Raw genomic sequence first — 19,999 nt, 5'->3', positions numbered from 1 at the left:
TCCAGCAAGCCTTCTTCAATTCCAAGTCTGGCTTAGATATTCCTCCCATATGTTCCTAAGTGATTCCCTTCAGAACCTGTCCATTGCTGACAACAACTGTGCACATGACCTTGAATATGCCTGACTACCTCTCAGTACCCACTGCTGGACTGGCCTCTGTGCAGCTGGGGACTGGATCTACATTCCCAGGACTGGGCACAGTGCCTGCACAGAGGCTGGTGGTTCTCAGCCTGCATGCCATGGTCCTTGGGAGCTGGGGGGATTACCACCTTCACAGATATACTGTCAAGTTTTAATGTCAATGTAACTGAGGATAAAACTTTTTTGCTGGGGGGGGGGGGCCGGGGGGGGGGGGAGCGGATATCTATCAGACAGTAGAGCTCAGTGGTTATCAGACCCATAGCACCATTTCCTATAATTAGTTGGATAGGAATACTTAGTATAGTTGGATACTTAGTATAACAGAAAGGGGTGGGGTAGGCGGGGGAGAGGTTCTATTCAAATAACACCAAAAAGCAACCAAGTGCTCTGTAATAGAGTAACTTTGATTCCAAATTATCTCTTCTTCAAAGGAGATGAAATAAAGGACAAGAACCATCCAGTCTGGACTTATCCCATATTGGTTTGCTGTGGCAGGTTTCTAACATTAGACCACAACAAAAGCCAAATCTACAAACATAGAAGGGAAACTGCCCCCTACAAGTGTTCTAAGGAGAACAGGGAATCTGACCACCACCTAGCAAATTATACTGCTCACACTGAACAGGAAATATTAGCAACTCCCTTCCTCCGAAAGAACAAGTTGCATCATCCACACTACTAGAGATGGCCATACTTAGCTCAAGGCCATAAGCAAAGAGCTTGGCAGATAAGCCCCAGTAGTTCCTGGGCTCACTGGCCTTTGAGAAATTAAAGGCTATCCTGGAGAAAAGTCCAAAGGAGAAGAGATTTCTGGAAGAGAACACAACCTTTGAGACATCCTTCACAAGGGGAAGCGGCAGTCCCGGAGGAAGTGCTGGACCATTGATGGTAGTGGGCACCCGCAGCGCCTTAACTGTAACAGGGCTTCCCTCACAGCTCCAGCAGCCTCTTCCAGTCCCAGAGCATTTGTTCCCACTGGTTCCATGGGTCTGTCCTCCCTCTTCCTTCCAGAGCCAATTCAAATGTCATTTCTGTGTTCTCCCAGCCAAGACTAACTGTTCCCTTCTCTGACCTCAGTCTGCAGTCTCTCACACTCACTTGGCCTTAACATTTGGTCACATATTGTTCTCCTTTTGTTTTTCTCTTTTCCTTTCCTTTTTGAGGACTGGGAACCTATTTTCTCTGTCTCTCCTTTCTACTCTACTGAATTTATCACAGAGTGCTGGGCTGACCTGGCATAGCACGCCTTCACTCTGAATCAGGGCAGCGAATCCTGGAACCTAGGTGTGTTGTTCCCTATCACAGAGGATCTGACCTAAACTAAAAAAAACCTTCCCTTTGGAGCCCTCCCACCAGTGGTTTGGCCTGGTCCACCCTCATTGTGTCCTTAGTCTTATCAACACCTAAGAGTTTGGAGCCAGCCTTCCTTCCATAAAAACCACAGCAGCTGTTAGCAACTTTTCTCCCATGCTGAGGCCCTCCGTTAAGAATCAAACTCAAAGCAGCCATACATCCTGTACCCAGCGTCAATGCCAAGGAAAAATCTGACTGGTACTTCCCCATTTAAAACTGCCATGGCCCTGGACTGAAAGCAAGAAAAGAAATAAGTTCCTAGGCAAAGAAACCTCGATATGGGTAGGGGATTGAGAACTGGTTCTGAAAATGCAGATATTTAATAACTTGATCTATTTGTTCATTTGGGGAGCCCAGGGAGCTGCCATGCTTCATTTATACACTTAACTAACACTCATACTAACAGTCTGGTGCTGCACAAGCCATGAACGAGACAGGCTCCTGTCACACAGATTACAGCCTGCTGGAAAAGGAAGACCAGTATATCAGACAGCCCTCGGGTACCGCAGAAACCCCAACCAACCCACACCTGGGTTAAAGCACGAAGGATGATTTTTTTCAATTAAAGGACAGCACCTCAGGTAGAGGGAAGATAATGTAACAAACATCTAAGTCTAGAAGGAACTTGGTCCACTCCGGGAATTTCAACATAGTTGAAGACACAGTATAGTGGAGATGGATGAGTTTGAGTAAAGTAAAAAGAAGACAGATCATGAAGGGCCTTGTAAGCCCTGTTCAGGAGCTTGTATGAGGAACGGGAATCTACGGAAGGGTGATAAGGGAATGGGGAGAGGGGTCTGGTGAGGTGATCAGATTTCTGTTTTAAGACCATCACTCTGGCTTTCCAGTACATAACAAACTACAGACGATGGAGAAGGGATACAGGAGACCAGACAGGCGGCTACTGAGTAGTCCAGGGGAGAGACGATGGTGGCCTGAACTAGCCATGGAGCAGAGGAACTGGGAGTGGAGAGGTGAGTGTATCCAAGAGAGATCTGTGATGGATTCGATGTGGGTGGGTAAAGAGTGCAGGAGGTGAGAAAGACGCCCAGTTTTCTGCTTGGGCAACTGGGTAGATGGCCGGTGCCATGCCCAGACAGGGAATACAAGAGGGGAATACAAGCTTCCCCGCCTCCCCACTTCCCTGGCACAGCCTGGCCAAGCTCGCCCGCCCGAAAGGACCTGTTTATTGTCTCCCCCAGAGAGAGATGGGGTACCGGGGGCAGATGGAGAGCAACGACTCAGGCCCGCGCGCAGGTCCACAGCAGGTCCTCCAAGAGGGCGGAGATCGGCCCCAGCCAGACCCATCAGGCTTAAAAGCCCCTACAACATCTGCCCCGGGAGAGAGGCTCTGCTCGCAGTCGGCTAGCTTTCCGACGTGGCTCGGGGGCCGAGACCCCCACCCAGGCCCCTCCTGCCTCCCAACCTGAGCCAGAAGCCCCGAACCCCCCGAAGGTACGCCGGGATCCCGCCGGGATCCTGCTCGGCTGCGGACCCCTGAATGCCTCCCCACGGACCTCCTCCTCCAAGATCGGGTCACAGGCCTCACAGGCAGCAGCCGGACCGCAGCGGCTCCCTGGTTCACTCACCCTCGCAGCCACCGGCTGCCAAACAGCTTCCCCCGGACGCGAAGCCCTGCCGCGTGAGCCTCGCCAGCCCCCGTCCTCAGAAAGCTTTTCCTCGGCCCCGCCCCCTTTGTCGCGCTGTGCGCAGGCTCGCCCCCTCCTGCCCGCCCATTGGCGCCGCGGGCCCCGCCCCTGCTCGAAGCCTTGCAGCCGGGGCCGGCTGTGGTGATTCCACGTGTAACCGGCTCAGGCCCAGTAAGGGCTAAGGGGAGGAATTTCTTCTGCCTGCCTTCCCGAGGGCGACACTCGGTTGGGCCACCTGAACCCTCAGAGTCCCCGCAGGTTGCTAGGCGACCCCGGAAGACCCCGGGATGTAGTAGGGCAAGGACATAAGATGGCGAAAGCCGATGCAGCCGTCGCCAAAGCTGGCTTTCAGCTCCACCTCCACCTCCACATTTACAGCTTCCTAGGTTCTTTTGGCTGCAAGTTGGGAAGAAAGATAATAGCGTAAAGAAAAAAATTGTTGCCTGCCATTCCAGTTCTACAAGGATCAAGCTGTTAGCCACTGCAGTTGCAGGCCAACAGTGTGCCCCAAGGCGAATTCAGGATGGAGAAAAACAAGAAACATTCTGTACTTTGGATATACTGGCCCTCAGATAGGTAAGATACATCTCTAAGGAAAAATGTGAAATAACCTCAGGAAGTATGGAACTGCTGAGGACTCAGCCACGGACTGAAGATGATACAGGTTGAGAGGACCACGTTGGGTGTCTGGGAACTGGGAGAACAATGCACTGGGGCTTTCTATCTTTTTATGGGTTGGCAGAATGAAGAAAGAAACATGGATGGTGAAAACATTGTCTAGGATCAAGAACCACTTTCTAGTTTAATAGCCCAGAGAAGGCACTGTTTTTCCATTGAAGTTCAGAAACATTCATTTCCTCCCTTCCCTGACCATTGTGCCAAGAAGGCAGGGACTTTGCAGGACAGGAGAAACCCTATTAATTCCAGACTCCTTCTCCTTTCCTTACTCTGAAGTTTGAGTTAGTTTGATCTAGTTCATGTTTCAGCCCTCCCTCTGCCATCCATCCATCCTTCCATTTACTCATTTATTCATTAATTCAGTAACATTTCTTGAGTACCTCTAAGGTACTAAGCACTGTGCTAGGAGTTACCAGAGAAACAGATACAAACAAGAGATGGTCTCTTCCTTCAACAAGCTCAGTGTCTGATGGATAAAACATTCTCATTCTATTTAACCAATGCTTCCACTTTTTCTGTGGATCTTATCCTTTGCCGTCTCTCTTTTGAATCACCAATGGCCCCCTGTAATAGACCATCCCCACGATTATATAATCTTGCTCTGGTTTCTTCCCCACTACACTACTGCAATCTCCATGCAAATTCAGTGGTGCTTCTCCTCTGTTTTTAGTTGCCCTCTCAGTACTATTCCTCACAGTCAGCCATCCCCACTTCAAAACACCTTCTCTTGTTTTCTGATGCCATGTGTGTCAGAAAACATTGACTATTCTTCCTTGGGTTTTTTTCACTTACTTCTCATCTGCTCAACCTATAAATATCAAAGTGCTTAGGTTCTATCTTTAGTCCCTTTCTTTGTCTACCTACCCACTCTCATGTGATTTCATCTAGTCATGTGGTTTTAGGTGCCATTTACAAGCAGATGACTCCAAAAGTTAGATCTCTAATGACTTCTGCCTGTAAGTCCTGACTCCTCTAAACAACTGCCTACTTGACATCTCCACACCAGTGTCTAACTGGCATCTCAAACTTAACTTGGCCCACCAAAATATGAATTTTCACCCCTAAACATGTACCTCTCTGCTTTTCCCATTTTAGTGAATATTATTATTGCCATCTGTTTAGTTGTTCAAGCCAAATTCTAGGAGCTATCCTTACCCCCGACCCCAACCTTTTTTGAGGTATAATGGACATCCAGGAAACCATCATCTGCTACCTAAACTACAGTCAGAACTTCCTAATTGACCTCCCCGCCTTCACTCTTGCCCCATTTTAGTCCATGAGTCCATTTGTTTAAGTCATTTATAAGTGAGTGTTCTATAACTTGTAGCTGAACCCATTTCTAACAGGTAAGTAACTTGGTACCAGAAGTAGTACACACAAAAAAAACAGATACTGAAACATGGAATTGGCTAACAGAAGGTTAAGGTAGCCAGTGGTGAAGACTATCCCAAATGGAAAGTTGGTGACCAACATGTTAAGCAGTAGTTAAACTGTTGAACTGCTGTCACTTGCTGGACTTTGGGAGAAACCCACATGCCAACCAGAGTTGTATCTCAGGAACAATACAGAACAATTGTGAGTGCTGGGTTTTTTGGTTTTGTTTTTTTCTCTCTTTTTAAGTAGCTTTCAGCAAAGTCCTTCAAGAGAGTGGCAAATCCAAATTAGTGATAACTGATTTGAAAGTAGAGATTAAAGAAAATAAGGCCTTGGTGAGAAAGGAACATTTTACCTGCTGTTTACAACCTAAATGGGCTGAGTCACAATCTGGAGATTTGCTGGGTTGAAACAATTTCTTTGAACACCTAGGCTGAAGCCAGCACAAATGCAGACAGGGAAGAGGCAGCTTTGCCAAGAGAGAAGATGGACTGTAGGTGGCTTCTCTCCCTGCTTTGTTTTGAATTGCCTCCACTGCAACTGAACACAGAGACCAGCCCCTAGAAGACGTAAATGTTCGAATACTTAGTTTTGGTTGTTTTGTGAAAAGAGACATTTGAGGTATACACAAGAAACTAATAAAAGAGAACAGAGGTGAGAATAAGGCCTCATTTTATATCTTTTTGTATTGCTTTAATTTTTAAAAAATCAAGCAAATATATTAACTATTGGGGGGGGATATAATCTTTCATTGGCCATTTAAAGACTCCCTAGATAAATTGTTTGATTGTGATTACTCATGCATGGAATTGACCAGAAGTGTAACAAATGATGGAGGGAATCATGTGTCCCTAAAATCTCAAGCCTAGTCAACATTGGTCTGTCCGTGTTTAACAAGGGAAGGGCTGCCAGATTTCCCAACAAGAACTTAATACACTGCCATGGAAGAGACCCCTTGTTTTTGTCCAGCAGGATTGGATGTGGTTTACTGACTGTGATATACTATGTGTTCTCATTCTCTTTCTTTTTGAAAAGCAGCATTTATTATTTCTTCACATTGTGCCTTGAATGTATTTTTTGTTTGGTTTTGTTTTTTACATTTTATTGATGCATGGTTGTTTAGGAAAAAAAAAAACACTCCTGTTTTCCTTTACTCACACACACAATACCTCTGACAGCAGATGTGTGGGTTTTTTTTCCCCCACACCAAGCAATTCTCTGCAACACCAGCTGCGTGTCCTACAATGCAATTCAATTCTGACTAACTGAAGTTAGTACAATCCCCACACGTAAAAGGCTCAGCCCCATAAGACTGCCGCCCACTTTAGATGCCAAGCACAATTAATAGGTCCCCAGCTTACCCATGACTTCTCTCTGACTTGGCTACAAATTGAAGGTTCCCATGACTCCCTGCTGGGATTTGATCATTTGCTAGAACAGCTCACAGAACTCAGGGAAGTACTTACTTACATTTACCAGTTTATTATATAATACAGGATATTATAAAGGGTACAGAGGAACAGCCAGATGAAGAACTACATAGGGTGAGGTCGGAAAGGGCCTTAAGCACAGGAGCCTCTGTCCCTTTGGAGTTGGGGTGCCCCATCTTGCACACGTGGATGTGTTCACTAACCCAGAAGCTCTTCAAACCCCGTACTTTGGGATTTTTATGGAGGTTTCCTCACCAAGGCATAATCGATCATTAACTAAATCTCCAGCCCCTCTCCTCTCCTCTGCTTGGAGGAGAGTGGGTGGAGCTAAAAGCTCAAAGTGTCTAATCATGGCTTGGACTTTCTGGTGATCAGACCCATCCTAAAGCCATCCAGGGGCTCACCAAGGGTCGCCACGTTAGAACAAAGTACACTCCTCTCACCAAGGAAATTCCAAGGGATTTAAAAACTGTGAGGAAACAGGGTCAAAGGCCAAATATTAGAACAAAAGATGCTCCTAGTGTTCTTATCACTTATGAAATTACAAGGGTTTTAGGAACTCTGTGCCAGGAACCAGGGGCATATATGTAAATATATGAGGTTTATTTCACAGTAGTATACACAAAAGTATGCATACGGAAAAGCACACAGCTCAGTAAATTTTCAGAAATTGGACACCTCCATATAACCAGCACCCAGATCAAGAAACACAACATTACCAGCACCCTGGGAGACCGGCTTGTGCTCCCTTCCAAGCACCATCCTCTCCCCAAAAGGTAACTGCTATCCTGACTTCTAACATCACAGAGCAGTTTTACCTGTTTTTGTATTTTCTATAAATGGAATCACACAGTACATGCCCTTTTGTCTATGGCTTCTTTTACTCAACATTATTTTGAGATTCATTTATAGTATATAGATTTAGAGCATTCATTCTCATTTCTGTATGCTGTTCTCTTTTCCCTTCTACCCTCAGTGGACATCTGGGTGGTTTCCAATTTTAGGTTGTTATAAATTACACTGCTTCAAACATTGTAGAACATGTCTTTTCTTGCATATCTGTTCAGGTCTCTATCAGGTATTTACCTGGGAGTAGCACTGCTGGCTCATGGGGAATGCACACGTTCAGCTACATTAGATAGCACCAAAAATTCTTCCAAGTGGCTGCTTCAATTTATACTCCAGCAAGAGCATATGGTGTTCTATTGGTCCCCATTCTCTCCAACACTTGGTACATCCCATGTTTCTCATTTTAGTGGGAAATGAATTTATCTTAGTTGAATCATCCAACCATGAGAAGCCACATCTGGACCCCAAAAGAGGGGCCTGCACAATACGTAGAGTACCTGGACTCCAAGCTGTAAGTAGGAGCTGGCTGAGACTTTAGGATCACCTCCATTATGGAGTGAGTGCCCCCCATGTCAGATGTGTATGTGGGAAAGAGGGTGTGCATGAGTTTTAGGTAACCAAAGAGCTGCACCAGACCAACGCTGATGAGTTAGAGTGGGTGGTAGCCCAGTTTCCATTTTCAACACCCTTCTCTCTTGTCTATCTCCACAATAACAACTGAAAACCGTTAAACACTCACTTCCCCATCTTCTTTGCAGCTAGATGGCCAGGTGACACAGTTCTGGGCAATGAAACAGAAGGGGAACTTGGGAAATCTTTTGCTTTTCTGATAAAAGAGACAAGTGATGGGTGCAGACCTTTCCCTTCCTCCAGCCCTGTATGGGGACGTCCCGTCTCAGCAGTCATCCTCAACCATGGATGGAACTGGGAGAGAATTTAGAAAGGCTGCCTCAGTGCTGTGGGGCTGATGAACCAGTATCAGCAGCTGCTTACTTCCAGATATCCTGTTAATGTGCAGAGAACTCCTATTTGTTTAAGCCACTCTAAGACAGTTACTTGCAGTCCAAAGCATTCCCAAGTAACACAGATGCTGAGCAAGATGTGGACTCAAATGTGAGCTGGATTTATCAGTGTGAGGTCACTGGGGCTCAGAGAGCAGTTTATGTGGAGTGCTGGGCAGTGGGTGGTGAGTGGCTGGTAGGAAAGACTGGGTACGGCGAGTATGGGCAAGGCTTTCAGGCATGGGCTGTGAGGGTAAGCAAAGTAGCTAGAGGAGGACACAGGATCCAGAACGGTTGTCTTCAAGGTGGAAGGGCCTTGCGCATGTTTAAATCCTTTTGGGAAGGAGCCAGCAAAAATGAGATTGAAAAGAGCAGAGTGGATAAAATTTAAATAACAAGGTTATCGAGGCAGGAGAAAATGGATACAAAGCCCAGAAGGGTGTTAGCCTGAAATTTGGGAGGCATGGCTATTTTCTGAGAGTGCCGTGATTGGGGGAAGGGCAGGAAGATTGAGTGGGTCAAAGTTTGAAATCATCATTGTGTAACTGGAAAAGCAAGCTGCCTAGAGGAGATAGAAGACTTTCTGGCCTGAGTTGAAGGCTCAGTTGAAATTGGAGATTGTTCATTTAGAGTGGTACAGTCTGCATAATTATTTGCATATAATGGTTAATGTACCTTTCATGAATTTTAATTAAAAAATTTTTTTGCATCTAAGTTACACATGGATGTGGCTAGAAAAAAAAAGAACAGAAAGTTGTCTAATAAAAAAACCAAGTTCCTCTCTCTCAATCGCCAAATCTTCCCCATGTCGCTAGCTGCTGTTCATGACCACATGAGGGCTGAGTGGGGGGATGGACAGGAGAGTGGTAAGGGGGAGAAGGAAGTTGTTACTTAACTAGTACAGTAAGTTGGCTCTTCTTTCTCCACTCCATCTGACTGATGTTTAATGCTGAGTGCTTTTGTGTGGCTCCCCTGCTGGACCCCTCACTGCAGTCCCCCTGACATGGGCAGCACCTCTCTTTTGGAAGGTCCACTCTCAATATTTGGTTTTCCCTCGCAGCCCAACAGATACTCTTTGGGGCAGAATCCCTTTAAAAAAATGATCCCAAGCTGGTTCAAGGGCTTATGACTTGGGTTGGGTTTGAGAGGAGACCAGGGTAGAGTCCCCACTTTCCCTTGGGTGTTTTCCAGGAGGTGGCAAGCCCCGTGGGGCCCAATGTGGAAGCTGAGCAATGGAGAAGCAATACTGAGAGTGATGTCTAGGAAGATGGGCCTGAGAGCATCCTCAAGCCCTCAATCCGTCAAGCCCCAGAATGGTTCAGCCAAAGGAGGCAAGAATTCAAAAGCCCTCCAAGAGGTGTAGGTGTGAGAGCAAAGCACACCAGGTGAGACCTGATGACTGGGATAAGGAAAATGCAAAGCTGATCCACCTGACAGTGAGAGGTCAGGGCAGGACTCTGGACATTAGTGACACAGGCAGAAAGCATGGGGATGTCCTGTCCTGGGCCTATTTGCCTCCATAGCCATTCCTCACTCTTCCCCTCTTGGGTTCTGCATTGCTAGGGCGCTGACCCATGGCTTGCATTTCCTAGCCTCCCCTGTCAGCTGGCTTCCTGTCGGCTCAGCTAATAGGGAGTACCAGCAAGGGATCAGAGGATGGAAGGAAGGAAGAAGCTGCCTCTACTGGGAAGGGAGACCCAGTGAGTTTTAGGAATCCCAGGTACTCAGATTGATATCCACCTAGATTCCCCCATTCTAATTCCCAAGGTCCCATATGTTCTTTTTTTTTAATTAATTAATTTATTTATTATTTATTTTATTGGCTGTGTTGGGTCTTTTTTGCTGTGCGCGGGCTTTCTTTAGTTGCGGTGAGTGCGGGCTACTCTTCGTTGTGGTGCGCGGGCTCCTCATTGCTGTGGCTTCTCTTGTTGAGGAGCATGGGCTCTAGGCACTTGGGCTTCAGTAGTTGCAGCACATGGGCTCAACAGTTGTGGCTCACAGGCTCTAAAGCGCAGGCTCAGTAGTTGTGGCGCATGGGCTTAGTTGCTCCATGGCATGTGGGATCTTCCTGGAGCCGGGATCGAACCCATGTCCCCTGCATCGGCAGGCGGATTCTCAACCACTGCACCACCTAGGAAGCCCTCCCATGTGTTCTTTATCAAGGCCATAACTTTCTCATAAGAGACACGGTTCGTTTTAGCTAGTGGGAAGCAACTGCATAACACAGGGAGATCAACTTGATAGTTGGTGATGACCTAGAGGGGTAGGATAGGGAGGGTGGGAGGGAGGCTCAAGAGGGAGGGGATATGCGGATATATGTATAAATACAGCTGATTCACTGTGTTGTACAGCAGAAACTGACACAATAGTGTAAGATATTATACTCCAATAAAGATCAAAAGAAAAAAAAAAAAGAACGAGGTGTGTCATTCATCATCGCCTTATACAGAGGGTTAAGTAGTAACTCACTACAGTGGTCTATAGTGCACCTTGAGCAGAATTCCAGATGGGAAAAAGAGGATGAGACTTTCTGTGCTTTGAACACATGGGCCCCCAGATAGTACCCACATCTGAGGAAGAATTTCTATGACCCCAGATTCCTGCATTTTCCCAGACATAGATATCCATTCTTTGTCATTAGCGGTAATCTTTTACAAAGATGTATGCTTGGGTTTCCTAGGTGGCCCAGTGGTTAAGAATCTGCCTGCCGGGACTTCCTGGGTGGCACAGTGGTTAAGAATCTGCCTGCCAATGCAGGGGACACAGGTTCGATCCCTGCTCCAGGAAGATCCCACATGCTGCAGAGCAACTAAGCCTGTGCACCTCAACTACTGAGCCTGCGCTTTAGAGCCCATGAACCACAACTGCTGAGCCCATGTGCTGCAACTACTGAAGGCCACATGCCTAGAGCCTGTGCTCCACAACAAGAGAAGCCATGGCAATGAGGAGCCCGCGCACCACAATGAAGAGTAGCCCCCACTCACTGCAACTAGAGAAAGCCCGCGTGCAGCAACGAAGACCCAATACAGCCAATAAATAAATAAATAAATAAATAAATAAGTTTACACAAAAAAAATAAGAATCCGCCTGCCAATGCAGGGGACACAGGTTCGATCCCTGCTCCAGGAAGATCCCACATGCCGCGGAGCAACTAAGCCTGCGCGCTACAACAGCTGAGCCTGCGCTTTAGGGCCCACGAGCCACAACTATTGAGCCCATGTGCTGCAGCTACTGAAGCCCACATGCCTAGAGCCCCTGCTCCGCAACAAGAGAAGCCATAGCAATGAGGAGCCCGCACATCACAACGAAGAGTAGCCCCCACTCACTGCAGCTAAGGAAAGCCTGCGCACAGCAAAAAAGACCCAACACAGTCAATAAAATAAATAAATAAACAAATAAATAAATTTATTAAAAAAAAAGATGTATGCTTGACTATGGGTATTTCTCAGCTGAAAATTTAATATATATATACTGGCTCCTCCCTGCCTCTTCAGAACAGTCCCCTCAGAACTACTGAGAGGCCTTTTCTCAGGCTGTAGTCCTCAGTAAGTTTCCTAAATAAAACATAACTCACAACTTTTTTATGTTGTACATTTTTTAAGTTGACAGTTTGTAAACTCAGCTTATGTTATAATGTAGATTGACACTACATCTGGATTTTAGCTGCTTATGCTCAGCAGCTCTATGACAAATGAGATCTTTTAGGACATTTTTAGAGGCTCTGACTGGTTTGAGGCAAGAATTTTAAATTCTGGGTTGGTGATTTTTTTAATCAATTTTGAAAAAATTCCCCATCCATTCAAAATGACACATCACTATTCATACAGAGCATGAGTACTAGAGGGTATATGGAGATATTCCAAGGGTGCCCAGGCATGAGTAGTCTTAGAGATTACTGTCCAGCTTGTCCATTTTCCTACGCACTCCACTAAAATTGACCTCCTGACATGGACCTGCCTTAGAACATCACGCCATTTGTCCCTTTCAAATTATGTTCCCTCCCCTCTTTAAACAATGAAATCCCACCCTGAGACCTACTAAGATGCATTGTCCCAGGGCATAAGCACCTCAAGATAACCACAAAGGGGGCAATTCAATATACTGATGTCTGTAAAATCTGCTTAATTAAGGCAGTGGGGTAGGGATTTGTATTTCTTCATCTCTTATTCATATTTCTGATAAGGGCAAAACATGGTGCTAAAAGTTTGGAATTCTGGCTTCTGTCGCGATGTTCTTTTTCAGATATACTATAAACTGGGGTGGTGGGAATGATACCTATCTGCATTGAATGACCTCACTTCTTCCATCTCTGACTATTACCAAAGAACACATAACTCCTGATGAAAATTCCCATGACTGCTGATTTCTTAAACTTCTAAATATATATACCTTTCTCCTAACAAGTCAAATGCATTAGCATTTTTTAATATCCCTTTTGTCTCCCTCTCCTCCCCCATCATGTTGTTCTTGTTTGGAATTTTTGACATTAGCTATTTTGGATAAACAATTTCTTCTTTAGTCAGATTTTTAATTTTTTTAAAAGCAATGAATTTATCAAAATATTTCATCACCCTGACATCCCATATTTCTTGAAGGTTCTCCTGTATTTGTTTCTCTTATGTAAACACTTCTTTTAAAGGTATTTTCATTGTGGATTTTTGTGTGTTAAACTTCTGAGGCCTTGTATGCCTAAGAGCGTTCTTATTACTCTCTCTCATTGAAATGAAAATTTGGCTTACTGTGTATAAAACTTCAGGTTCATAGCTCTTTTCCTTCAGTACCTAAATAAGGAAATAAATATATTATCATAAGAAAAGCTATACAATCATCCAAAAAGATGGTGAAAAAAGGCGTTTGACAAAAGTCAGTACCCATTCATAATAAAAATGTTCTGCAAACTAGGAATAGAAAAGTAGTCTCTCAACCTGATAAAGGGCATCTATTAAAAACCCAAAGTTAATGTTCTTGTAGTGGAAGACTGAATACTTTCCCCCTAAAATCAGGAACAAAGCAAGGATGTTAACCTTCAACATTTATTTTAAGCATACTTTTTAATAGTCTTGAAACTGAGGGCAGTCATCAATTAGAATCCTTGAACTATAACTTGCTAAATAAATAATAACTTGTAATCCACCTTCACTAATCAAGCTTGCTTTAATTGTCCTTGCAAATTGCATACCCTCGAAGCTTCACCATAGCTTGGGCAATATATCATAAGATTCCTTTAAGCACTCCCTATTGATAAAACTTCTGACATATAGGTTGCTATAGTAATGGTTTCTTAAGTTGTTTTTCAGGAAGTGGAGCTTGTCTTGCCCGGTTCAAACTGGTCAAGACCACTGACCATTTAACTGGGCCTGTGCAACTGTCAGATGGATGATCCATTGATGTCAGAGGGACAAAAACTCCACCCTCAGATCATGCTAATGCCATCAATTTCTTAACATGTGTCTCATGAAGAAGCATGTAACTTGGATACACCTGAGCAGAACACTTATTACTTCACCTTTTTCTTATCTTCAACCCCCTTTCCTCATGCCTCAGACCACCCTACTTCTTTCTCCCATAAATATCCCAAGCCCCTCACCTTTAGGGAGGCAGATCTGAGACTTGCTCTCCCATCTCCTCGCTTGGCGGCCTTGTGAATAAACTCTTTCTCTATCGCAAACTTCCACGTCTCAGTGTTCAGCTTGCTGCAGAGTGAGGCAGATGACCCTGGTTTGGTAATAGCCTGGTAATTCCATTCAATACTACCTGAAGTTATTGTGGGCTGGTCCTGATGCTGAGTTATTTATTGTTATTCCTTTGACTCTGTCAAAGCACACCTCAGAGACATTTAGTTATCTGCATGCAAATGATATACTTATTTTAAGGAGAAGAGTCATTAGGCTGTTGTCAACAAAAAGGGCTTTATAAGAGAGAAGAAAAAACTAAAGACGCTCTAGGCACAGTAAGTTTTTGGATTCTTTCCGTGTGATATTTGGGTGGGAGGTGGCTAACGGATTAGCTGTCATCTATCAGAGTCTAGTCTGTGAAGTGTGCTGTTGAACAGGTTGCTTAGGGTAAGCAAAGCAATAATTTCAGCCACTGACAGAGTCTTCTGACGACTTGGAGATTTTAACTGTGGGATATTCGTGCCAGGCTAAGGCTACCATGTTAGGTGAGGTCTGTACCACTTCTCTCCTCGGAATTTCTCAGCTGTCACTCATGGTGATTATTTCCTCCTGCATTTTGTAATTTTAGATGATGAGCTCATCCTTAGTGGGGTTTTGTCTATGGGAATCCTGTGTGGTCTAGGTGAAGAGTGTATTCCTTTCAAAGAGATTTTATATTTGCTTCTGTCTGCTTGCTATCCACTTTTAAGTTAATTTTTCAACTTGTGGGCCCCTGGGGTTTTTTTGTTTTTTTAATAAATTTATTGGCTGCATTGGGTCTTCGTTGCTGCACATGGGCTTTCTCTAGTTGCTGTGAGCGGGGGCTTCTCTTGTTGTGGAGCACGGGCCCTAGGTGCATGGGCTTCAATAGTTGAGGCACATGGGCTCAATAGTTGTGACTCACGGGCTCTAGAGCACAGGCTCAGAGGTGGGGCACACGGGCTTAGTTGCTCCGTGGCGTGTGGAATCTTCCCAGAGCAGGGATCGAACCCTTGTCCCCTGCATTGGCAGGCGGATTCTTAACCACTGCGCCACCTAGGAAGTCCGGGCCCCTGGTTTTTATAGGTAGTGTGTGATCAAACTCCAGACCTGCCTAAGGACAGACTATACTTTTAAATTCTCAGGGGACATTTTTTTAACCAAATCAAGAGTCTCCACCAGGAGATTCTCTGTTTCCTTGTGCATTTCTGCAGTTTTGTTTCTGGTACGTACTTTCACCAAAAGTGTAGCTCTTTCAGAGTTCTAACTTTATGTGAAAGCATCAAGTCTATCTCTTCATTCTTGTTAACCCAAGGTCTCTTCTTCTGTTGCTATATGTCCATGAAAACTCAAAGTCCTGGACCAGTTAACCCCAGGGAAGCCTCCACCTCAGCTCATCCGACAATCCCGCTCTCCCCCACCCCCCAATTTAACTCTCTCTTAATTTTGTGACCACTGAGAATGTTCCGTACTTTCTTGTGAGCTTAGCTTTCCAATTAACAGAAAGCTTAATTTATTTTACCAGCATTTTAAGGTGTTTTGAAAGAAGCAGAAGTGAATTCATTTGTGGAATATATTCATATTCATAAAGAAATTTATACTCTAGAATATACTGAATACAAATGTTTTAAATTAGAATATGTGACAATATGTTGAAGACTATCCTGAATAACAAATATTCCCTGTGATATTCATAAAAAATATCTTAATATTCATTGGATATTTTGAAGAGTAGTTTTAAGTTTTTGGTAAATCACACATTTGGCAAATTGGGAGTAGCGTGGACATTGAACCAACGGATCATTCTATGAACTGGCCTTAGGGATCTGGGCTGCTTCCAATCAGCTTTCAGTACTTTTTTAAAGTACAGTACACTGCACTTGTTTTTTAGTAAGATGTTGACACATGCCTGCTCAGAATAAATTAACTTGAGTATATCAACTGACTTACTTGGTGGAAAAAGGCAATTCACAAACCAGTTCCTATGCTGACTTTTCTCCTGCCTTCTCCCCAGATTCCCACCATTATGGTTTAATCTTCTCTAAGCAACATTAATAATTATTTTCTCTTCTCCACCCGACATCTCACACAGTTTTAATAACAATAAATGAAGGGATGGATTAGAGAATCAGTTAATCAAAAAATTTTCCTATCTACTTACTATTTTTTTCCTTCCAGTTTTATTGAGATGTAGTTGACATAGAGCACTGTATAACTTTAAGGTGTATGGCATAATGATTTGACTTACATATACCATAAATGATTATCACAATAACTTTAGAGAACATCCGTCATCTCATATAGATACAAAATTAAAGAAATAAAAAAAAAAGTTTTTTCTTGTGATGAGAACTCTTAACAACTTGTCACATATAACCTATAGCAGTTGTACATCATGTTGTACATTACATCCCTAGTACTTATTTATCTTATAACTGGAAGTTTGTCCCTTTTGATAATCAATTTTAAAAGAATGGTAAGCTTTTAAAATTTTATTTTTCATCATGACACCTGTTGAGCTATACCTGAAATTCTGATAATTATGAATATACTGAAGAATGCAATGACAGAAATAGAGGAAAAAAGACAAGGCAAGAGAAGCATTTTAAAATGTATTAAATTGAGTATTGTACCTCATTAAAAAAAAAAGACATTGTGGGAATTGAATATTTAAAGCCAAAAGAGCTGAACTGTAGGACACAGACAATATTAAAATCGAGTTCAGAGATGAATGAAAGTGAATTCTAAAACCCGGATGGAAGGGGAAGGCTTCACAGAGCAGGTGAGAGTTGAGCTGGAGCACCTGGGTATTGAGTCAGGAAACTAGGATTCTTACAATCCATTAGCTAAACAAACCCGATAAACTATAGGTTACAGCCTGATTATTCTCTTTATAAAAGTCTCTTCATATAGAGGGCATTTTCTATGATGATCATTTCTGCTTTTCTAAAAATATTTAATTTTACAAAACTTCAACTGATATGTTACTTTCCAGCATCGAAGCTGCTGCATGGATAGAGGTAGTTACTTGTTCTGGAGTTTTCCCAGCCAAAGTGTTTACTCCCAGCATTAGCTCAAACCCTCTGCTTAGTCATCAATTGGTTCATTATTCTTCATAAGTAATTAGGATAAGTGTTCTCACGGTCAGCAGTACATTCAGACCACTCTTGACATGGATAAAAGGAACATGTTAAAATTCAAGAGCATTCTTTCGACAGAGCATTCTTTTTCAGAAAAGAGTAAAGGTTTAAATCTTTTGATCCTTCTGGAAGAATGTTAGATTTTAGGGGCTGCCTTACATCCAAAGAACCATGCAGAGTGTTTACCTGAACCTCTCTGTACTGATTGATGGCTCATCCTTTACTGTTTGGAGGGAGAGTGAGGGAAGAGGAGGTTAAAGCAGGTCCGTTTTAGATGCCATCCTTTAGGTTTATTATCAGAATTGCCAAGGGGATTTTAATAAACAACTTTCTCCCATCCAAGTTTAAGGAGAGCGTTCACTGTAAAATGTTATTGTGTACTTCGTCTTATTTTTCTTGGAAGGTCCTTATAAATTTGCTCCATATTTGCTCAAAATGCTTCCAGAAATGCTCACGTACCCTCTATCCTTTGTGACCAAAACCTTTCCTCTGGTGTTCTGAGTGGCCTGGCGAGGCCAATCCAGAGCCTGTCATAGGTATCTATTATCTATACCTGCAACCTGTGATGGACAGAGACCACATCTATGTAAATACTGGGGACACACAAGAAAGTGCGGGCCTGGAGCAGAGCTGAAGGCACTGCAGTCTTTCGGTGGACAGGACAGCAGAGAGCTGGGCAGCCCCGGGCCCTCAGAGTCAGGCAGGGTGGCTGCAGCAACAAGGCTGGAGCCCCAGCTGCAGGAGGAGGCCAGCAGTGCCTTCTGGGAGAGGTCCCTGTGTCAGAGGGAACAGCTCTTCTACTCTGCATATCTTCCTCTCCCTGCTGACTCAGCCAGGTTTGGGCTTGCCCAGGCCTCAATTCATTACCTTCTTATCTTTACAACTTTAGTTCCACAGTTTACAAGCAAATTCTTCGTGAGTTTCTTAGCTGAAATTCCTGGGAAGAAGAATCTGGTTGAGGTCATTTTTTGTGCTGAGCCATCCGTAACAGCTAATTGGTCCATGAATGGTCTGGCTGCCCTTGGAGCAGGAGCTCCCACTTCTGTCTTGTGGTCACTGGTATCTAAACTCACAAGGCTCCTTGGCATGGAATGACCTGTTTAGGCATAGTTGGGGGCTATGAATGAGTGGGACAGATTCTCCTAGAAGGGAGGAGGGTGACTGATCAGACCTGAAGCAGCCCTGATGGTGGCCCCTCAGAGTCCCTTGGGGAAGTATCTCCTTCAGCCTTTACTCCCGTCAGGGCCCACCTGTACCCTGGGGCCTGGGGAAGGAACAGGCCTCTCGCAGTCCACTCTGGAGCCCACTTGTTTTAACCTGGGTTCTTTAAAAACTGAACCTGGGGCAAAACTTACTAAGATTTTACTGAGAGATCAAAATGGACACTTGGGCAAAGAGAGCATATTGCCTTAATAACTAGCAAGTGTCATATTCTAATGCAAAATTCGCTCAACCTTATTACCAATCTAAGAAAGTCTTAACTCTTAATTTTGGCTTCTCAGACTGGCAAAAGTGTAAATATCCAGTGTTAGGAGGGTATAGGGAGAATGTATGAGAGGGTATACTCTCAAACACGATGAAAATGCTTACCAAAAGCCTGAAAAAGGTGCATACCACCCAACTCAGCAATTTCATTTGTAGTTGGGGTTTGAAAATTTACATGATACTCCCTAGTGTGAAACACAGATACAGCCCTTTGGTTTTCTAAAACTGACCTTATTTCCTCTAAAGCAACTATCTTGATGGGAAGTGAGAGAAAACTAAATTTAGTCCACTCCACTAAATCACAGTTTAATTAAATCATGTAAGCTGTCCATTTAGATCCTCAGTCTATCCAGGTAATTGCTCAGTCTCTCATCTTTTCTCTCTTCTTCTGTTCCACCCCAAGATACTTTCAGGTATAGAGGTGATGGGAGGGCTTACATATCCTTATGGTGGTGGGAAAAGTCTCCTTGGAGTTCACGTATGTTACAATCCCATTTTAGTTATTAACAAAAAGTACAAGTGTGTCAAAGAAAAAAAGCCTGGAAAGGTACATAGCAAAGTCCTACCTTTGAGTTACCTCTGGGAGGTGGGATTGTCCTGGGCCACTACATTCTTTTACATTTATGTATCAGTTCAAGTTTATAAGAAGCATGCATTAATTTTTTTAAATTTTATTTATAATTTTATTTATTTATTTATTTTTGGCTGTGTTGGGTCTTGGTTGCTGTGCATGGGCTTTCTCTAGTTGTGACAAGCAGGGGCTACTCTTGGTTGTGGTGCACAGGCTTCTCAGTGCAGTGGCTTCTCTTGTTGTGGAGCACGGGCTCCAGACATGTGGGCTTCAGTAGTTGCAGCATGTGGGCTCAGTGGTTGTGGCTCGTGGGCTCTAAAGCGCAGGCTCAGCTGTTGTAGCGTGCAGGCTTAGTTGCTCCGAGGCATGTGGGATCTTCCCAGACCAGGGATCGAACCTGTGTCCCCTGCACTGGCAGGCAGATTCTCAACCACTGCACTACCAGGGAAGTCCGCATGCATTAATTTTACAATCAGAAAAAAGAATAATGATGTTTTCAGTCTAATAAAAAGCAAATAAGTACAGCAAAGTATGTTAAGTTGGAAAATTTGACTGAAATGCCAAGATATGATAGTTATTGACCAGCAAAGGTATGAGTGGACCACTAAGATGAAGATCTTCAGAGGAAATTTTCAAAATCTGGTTACCTGTCTCTTTGTCCTTTCATCTAGGGAATCCCTCAGCCAGAAAGAGGA

At 44.0% G+C, this 19,999-nt stretch overlaps 1 protein-coding gene across 3 annotated transcripts in view; it reads right to left on the bottom strand.

The window, feature by feature from the left end:
- MCFD2 (multiple coagulation factor deficiency 2, ER cargo receptor complex subunit) overlaps nucleotides 1-19,999 on the bottom strand; it is a 42,984-nt gene that overhangs the window by 8,244 nt on the left and 14,741 nt on the right. Inside the window, exon 1 of one of the 3 annotated variants that reach the window (XM_057740792.1) lies at nucleotides 3,012-3,126. The exons of the other annotated variants lie outside the window; for them this stretch is intronic. The gene's annotated coding sequence lies outside the window, so the exon portion shown is untranslated. Of the gene's footprint in view, nucleotides 1-3,011; nucleotides 3,127-19,999 lie in introns of those variants that run through there. 3 annotated transcript variants of the gene reach the window in all.

The sequence above is a fragment of the Hippopotamus amphibius genome, chromosome 7, assembly GCF_030028045.1.
Source record: "Hippopotamus amphibius kiboko isolate mHipAmp2 chromosome 7, mHipAmp2.hap2, whole genome shotgun sequence".
In the NCBI taxonomy this organism is placed as follows: domain Eukaryota; kingdom Metazoa; phylum Chordata; class Mammalia; order Artiodactyla; family Hippopotamidae; genus Hippopotamus; species Hippopotamus amphibius.
The sequence above is the reverse complement of the archived record's forward strand: the minus strand, read 5'-3'. Positions and strand labels throughout refer to the sequence as shown.